Raw genomic sequence first — 7,110 nt, 5'->3', positions numbered from 1 at the left:
CTTGAGGGGATGGGTGGCTGCTGGCGACACCCCTCCTGACTCCCCTGCCTCTATTCTAATGCAGGACCCTGGTGGCGTACCTCCATCTTGCCCTCAGCATCTGTAGGCCTGCGTGTGAGGAAACACTTGGGGCACCTACAAGGGAGTCTTCCTGCCTTCTCCAACCCTAACCTCACAATCACCCAAAGGATGGAAAGGGAAAGGGCCAGCTGGGGTGTGGTGTGGCATGGGAGGATTGGGTACGGGCCTCCCTGTAGTAAAGAGGTCATTCTTCCTCTACTAAAGTATGCAAAACATTTCTCTCAAGCAGCTATTTGGGAAGTGTGAAGCTATTAAAGCATAAGGGATCCTGGCTCCTGACCAGATACCCAGCCCAGTCAAGGCATGCAGAGCAATCACAGAGCCCGGCCCTTTTTCCAATTCCACAGGCCTCGGCTGAGACCCTTGAATCCTCTGATTTTCTCTCCCAGCTCATTCCATACCTGGCTACAGTCTATCTCCTTTCCCTTTCAAGTGGACTGAGGGAGCTGCCCCAGCCAAATTACTGGTCCCTTCCTCTCCTGCTCCCTCCTAACTGCAAACACCAAAGATCCTCTCCACTATCACTCCTCCAGGTGCCAGCCTCACTTTGCTTCCCCAGCTGCTCTCCTCCAGCCTTGAACTTGGCTCCATGTCTCCTGAGTGGGGCCTGGGACACAGGATAATTTGCCTCCTTCCCTTCCACAAGTTATTTTTTATTTACTGCAACTTCCTTGGCCCCTAAATTCTTCAACCTCTGCGGCATACCCTGTGCTCCCCCAAGAGGTCACAACTCTGCCACCTTTCCATCCCACTTCAGATATCTGATTCTTCCTTTGCAGGGCTGTGGTGAGGATCATCACAGCCATGCATATAAAATGACAGGCACAAATCCTGTAAGAGACACCTTGATGCCATCCTACCTTTCCTCAAGCTACCCCAAGACAGTAACAAACCAGGGCTGTTACCCCCAGCCTGGTACTTTAAGGAGTTCCATGCTATTGGGACTGGGCAGAGAAGGTAGACAGGGCAGGGAGGGTATCATTCTAAAAGTGCTTTAAGGCTGTATGGAGACAGCAAGCAGCCTAGCAGAATGAGGCTGAGAACATGCTAGGCTGAGGCCTAGCACTGAACATGCTCTCAAGAGCCAGCAGCAGGAGCTTTGAAAGGAAGATACAATCAATAAGACAGGATGGCAGGATATGTCTCTATTTTTTTTTATAAATTTGTATTATAAAAATTTCAAACATATTCAAAAGCAGAGAGGCTAATATAAGAATGCCTATGTACCCTGGTAGTGAAGTGTTTAAGAGCTTGGCTGTTAACTAAAAGACCAACAGTTTGAATCCACAAGCCACTCCTTGGAAACCCTATGGGGCAGTTCTACTGTGTCCTATACGGTTGCTGTGAGTCAGAATTGACTCTACCTCAACAGGTATATACGCCTATAGGAGCCCTGGTGGCACAGTGGTTAAGAGCACAGCTGTGAATGAAAAGGTCGGCAGTTCAGATCCACCAGCCACTCCTTGGAAATCCTGTGGCAGTTCTACCCTGTCCTATAGGGTCACTGTAAATTAGAATGGACGCAACAGCAACCTTTTTTTTTTTGTTTGTTTATGTGCCCATAAGGAGCCCTGGTGGTGCAGTGGTTAAAGTGCTCACCTGGAGAATTCTATCATTTAAAAAAGAATTAACACCAATTTTCACAATATCTTCCAGGAAATAGAAGAGGCGGGGGCACTTTTGAACTTACTTTATGAGGCCATTATTACCTTGATGTCAAAAGTAGATAAAGAAAATATTAAAAAAATAAAACCACAGACTGGTATCTCTCATAAACTCAGACACAAAAATCTTACAAAATATTAGCAAACTGAATCCAACAATGCATAAAAGGAATTATACACCATGGCCAAGTGAGATTTATTCCAGGTATGCAAAGCTGGTTCAACATTTGAAAATCAATTAATGTAATACACCATATCAACAAGTTAAAGAAAAAAACTGTACGATCAAACCAATTTACATGGAAAAAAATCATTTTACAAAATCTACTCAATGGCAACAGTTTTTTTAAAATATCATTTTACGAATTAAAAAAAACTCTCATCAAGCTAAGAATAGAGAATTACCTCAACTTGATAAAGTGCATCTACAAAAATCCTATAGCTAACATCATACTTGATAGTGAAAAACTGAATGTTTTCCCTCTAGACAGGGAATAAGGCAAGGATGTCCACTCTCGCCATTCTTATTTGACATAGTACTTGAAGTTCTAGCCAGTGCAGTAAGGCAAGAAAAAGAAGTAAAAAGGCATACAGACTGCAAAGGAAAAAATAAAACTGTCCCTATTTTCAGATGACATGTCTACAAACCATGAGATCCCAAGGAGTCTATAAAAAACTCCTAAAATGATTAAATGGGTTCAGCAAGATCACAGGATACAACATAAATATAAAAAATGAATTGTATATCTATAAATTAGTAATGAAAACATGTGCACAAATTTAAAGTATAATATCATTAACAATCACTGAAAAGAATGAAATACTTAGGTGTAAATCTAACAAAACATATACAGAACTTGTGTACTGAAAACTATGCAATGCTGATGAAAGAAATCAAAGAAGATCTAAATAAATAGAGAGACATACTGTGTTCATGGATTGGAAGACCCAACATAGCAAAGATGTAAACTGTCCCCAAATTGATACACAGGCTTAATGCAATTTCTTTCAAGATCCCAGCAAGGTTTTTTGTAGGTATAGATAAGCTTTTTCTGAAATGCTTATGAAAAGATGAAACCAGGATAGCTAAAACAATTTTGAAAAAGAAGACTAACACGGAAGGAATCTGTCTTCCAAATTTCAAGACTGATAGTAATCAAGACTGTAATATTGTCAAAGTGACAGACACACAGATCAATGGAACAGAATAGAGATCTCAGAAATATACCACACGAACATGGTCAGCTGATTTTTGACCAAGGTGCAAAAGTCAGTTCAATGGAGGAAGGATATGTTTTTCAACAAATAATATTGTAGCAAATGGATATCCATAAGCAAAAACAAACAAACAAAAATGAACCTCAACCTAAAACTCACACCTTATGCAAGTATTAACTCAAAATGAATCATAGACTTAATGTAGAATATAAAAATATAAAACTTTTAGAAGGAAATATAGGGCAAAACTCTTCAAAGCTAGGCAGAGTTCTTAGAATTGACATCAAAAGCAAGATTCATAAAAGGAAATACTGATAATTTGAACTTCATCAAAATTAAAAATTTTTTTGCCCTGTGAAAGACTCTGTTAAGAGGATAAGAAGGCAAGCTACAGACTGGGAGAAAATGTTTGCAAACCCCATTATCTGACAAAAGATTAGTGTCTAGGATATAAAGTAATCTCCAAGCTCAACAGTAAAAAAGCATAAAATTCAATTACAAAATGGGCAAAAGACATAAAGAAACATTTCAATGAAGAGGACACACAAATGGCAAATGAGCACATGAAAAAGTGTTCAACATCTTTAGCTATTAGGAAAATGCAAATTAAAACCAGAATGAGATGTCACTATAGACTTAACAGAATGCCTAAAATAAGAGTGACAACACCAAACATTGGTGAGGATGCAAAGAAACAGGATCACTCATACATTGCTGATGGGAATATAAAATGGTACAGCCACTCTGGAAAAGTTTGGCAGTTTCTCGAAAATTTAAACATGCATTTACCATATGATCCAGCAATTGCACTCTTGGGCATTTATCCCAAAGAAATGAAAATTTATATCACACAAAATCTGCCCATGAATGTTCACACCAGCTTTATTTATAAAAGTCAAACTGGAATTAGCCCAGATGTTCAACAGGTGAATGGTTAAACAAAATTCATACTGCAGAATACTATTACTCAGCAATAAAAAAGGAACAGCTTGCATGAATCTCCAGGAAATTATGCTGAGTGAAAAAAGTTAATCCCAAAAGGCTATATACTGTATGATTACATTATACAACATTTTTGAAAGAACAGAATAGTAGTTGCCAGGGATTAAGAATGGGAGTGCGGCAGGGGAGCAGGAGGGAGATGTATGTGGTTACAGAAAGACAACAGGAGGGATCATAGTAGTGCTGGATTTGTTTAGTATCTTGACTGCAGTGGATACATGAACCTACACACACACACAAATACAAGTAAAACCAGGAAAATCTAAGATGGGTGGATTATATCAACGATGTCAATATCCTGGTTTTGATATTATACCATTGGTTAGCACAATACTAGTTCTGGGGAAAATTGGGCAAAGTGTATGTACAAGGGTTCTATTATTTCTTACAACTGCATATGAATCTACAATTATCCCAATACGAAGTTCAGTTAAAAGAATACAACCATAATGTCATCACACCTAAAAGAATTAACATTGATCTTGAATATCTGGATAGCAAGATATATTTTAAAATATGATGGGATAAAACCAAACAGGATGAAATGTACCTCAGAAAAATGTAAAGTTCTACAATTAGGTCCCAATAGTCAATTGTATCAGTGTAGACTAAGGGAGAACTGGCTCAGCAGCAGATTATATGGCCACAATCGAGGTCTTGGGACACGATGATCAGAGCAGACCAACCACTCATCAAGGCTTCAAGCCACACACTCTGAGGCTGAGTTACTGAGTACATCTTTCTTCATGAGGGGGCACACAGGCAGGAAAACAGATGAGCAAAACTATCTAAGCAATACCTTTTCCAGAGGACTGAATTCACAATCCTGATCTCTCTCAAGGTGTATTAAAAACTTTACACAAATTTAGCAGCTTAAAACAGCACAAATTTATTGTCTTACAGTTCTGTAGATCAGAAGTCTGACATGAGTCTCACTGGGCTGGAATCAAGGTGTTGACAGGGCTGCATACCTACTCGAGTCTCTGAGAATCCGATTCCTTTCCATTTCCACCTTCTAGAGGCCACCAGCCTTCCTTGCTCATGGTCCTCTTCCTCCATCTTCAAAGGCAGCAATGGCTGGTAGAGTTCATCTCATTCTTTGAATTTCTCCTGCTGCTTCTGCTGTCATTCCATTTCTCTCTCTCTCTCTCTCATTGCAGCCAGAAAAGGTTCTCAGCTTTTAAGAACTCACATGATAATCTAAAATAATCTCATCTTGAGGTCCCCAACATCAATGACATCTGCAAAGTTCCTTTTACCATGTAATGTAACATATTCACAGGTTCCAGGGATTAGGGTGTAGACATCTTTAACCCAAAAAAACCCGTTGCTGTTGTGTCGATTCCGACTCATAGCAACCCTATGGGACAGAGTAGAGCTGCCTCATAGCATTTCCAAGAAGCAGCTGGTGGATTCGAACTGCCAACCTTTTGGTTAGCAACCGAGCTCTTAACCACTGCACCACCAGGGCTCCAATGTTTAGGGGGCCATTATTCTGCCTACCACGTGGGGCTTGCATTGCAGGGGATATTTGTTGAACTTAACTATCCTTTCCAGACTTTCTCTATAGCTGACTTTCCTTAAAAAGTCACCTGTCACTACCCCTCATTTGGGTCCTCCTCCCCCACCTTTCCCTCCAACCACACTTATGGCAAACAGATCAGAAAAGGCATCACCATCTTCTTTCTTAACTCTACTTTGTCCCTCCTCCCTCTTAATGTCTCAGTTTCTTCTGCAGAGAAGTACAAAGGGCACAGGCTCTGGAGTCAGGCAAACCAGAATCAAATCCCAATCCCATCACTTACTAGCTGTGTGTACTTGGGCAAATACTTAAACTCTCTAAGACTCTGTTTTCTAGTGTGTAAAATGGGAATAATATCACCTAAGCTGCAGGATTGATGTGAGATGTCAAGAGAACATTTTTGTTAACCTAGGGTACAGTACGTGCTCAGAAATGGCAGTTGTGATTGTCATTGTTGTTGTATTTATTATTCTTTATTATCAGTAGTGGGGATCAGTTTCCTGAATCACACACTGATTGAAAGGGACAGACCAAGGCAAATGATTTCTAAAAAAGAGAGCAAAACCTCTACCCATTTTTCCAGGTCTATAGATTAATCGAAGTCCACTCAGAATTTGCTGGAAATAGTCAAAATTGCATTTATCTACTGACACTACTATCTGTTTAAGTGACCAACAGATGATAATAACTAACACTTGGAGGAGCACATTGAAGTCTTCAAAGTGATTTTGTTAGCACCATCTTATTTAACTCCCCCTCCCCCAACCCTCAGAATGTCTATTATGACCATTTCACAGATGAGGAAACTGAAGTTACACGACTTGGTCAATGAGCCAGTAAGTGATAGAGTCAAAACTCACACATAGGTCTTTCTGGCTCCGAAATTCTTGTGGTTTTTACTAAGCCACATTGGCTTTTTTGTTTTATTTTCTTTGTAAGTTTATTTTCTTTGCAATATGCCAGAAGGGCACATTCACCTCCTGGTCTGTTTGGAATAAGAGTTTTCAGGAAAAAGCTTAAAAGTCTGGTCTGCCTAATTGAAGAAACTGTCAAGTTAAAAAATGCTGGCGTTTCTCCTTCTCATTCGGCCTCCCCATCTTCTCCCTTTAACTGAGTGGAGGACTCTTTCTGTGGCAACTTGTTTCCCTCACCAACTAATCAACCAATCAACTAACTACCAACCAATTGGCATGTTTAGGCAGAGCACACAGGGCCAACCATCTGGTCGGAGGTCAAAGAAGAGAGAGGTCTGAGAAGGGTCTGTAAGAGAAGAGACCCACTTGGAATGATCACAGAGGATGGGCTTGGAATGGGGAAGGGAACTAAGAATGGGACATTTGGTGGGAAATTACAACAAAGGCCAGGAGAGGAAATGCAGGTGAAACATGCCAACTATGAAGACAGTTGTTGCCTGCAGTTGATTTTTTTTTTCAAGAAGTAGTAAGAAGCTTCTTAGTTCAATCAGATACACGAGACCAAATGGGCAGCTCCTGTTCGGAGGCAGGATGAGAAGGGTGAAGGGGCAAGTCTTGTGTTAAAAACCATTTTTGGAAGTCCAAAGATAGTTTGGACACAAGGAATATCTAAATAGTTTTTTAAATTCTAAATTTGCAGTCTGAGTTT

The sequence above is a fragment of the Trichechus manatus genome, unplaced genomic scaffold, assembly GCF_000243295.1.
Source record: "Trichechus manatus latirostris isolate Lorelei unplaced genomic scaffold, TriManLat1.0 scaffold00084, whole genome shotgun sequence".
NCBI classification, from domain to species: domain Eukaryota; kingdom Metazoa; phylum Chordata; class Mammalia; order Sirenia; family Trichechidae; genus Trichechus; species Trichechus manatus.
This window is presented reverse-complemented; position numbering follows the sequence as displayed.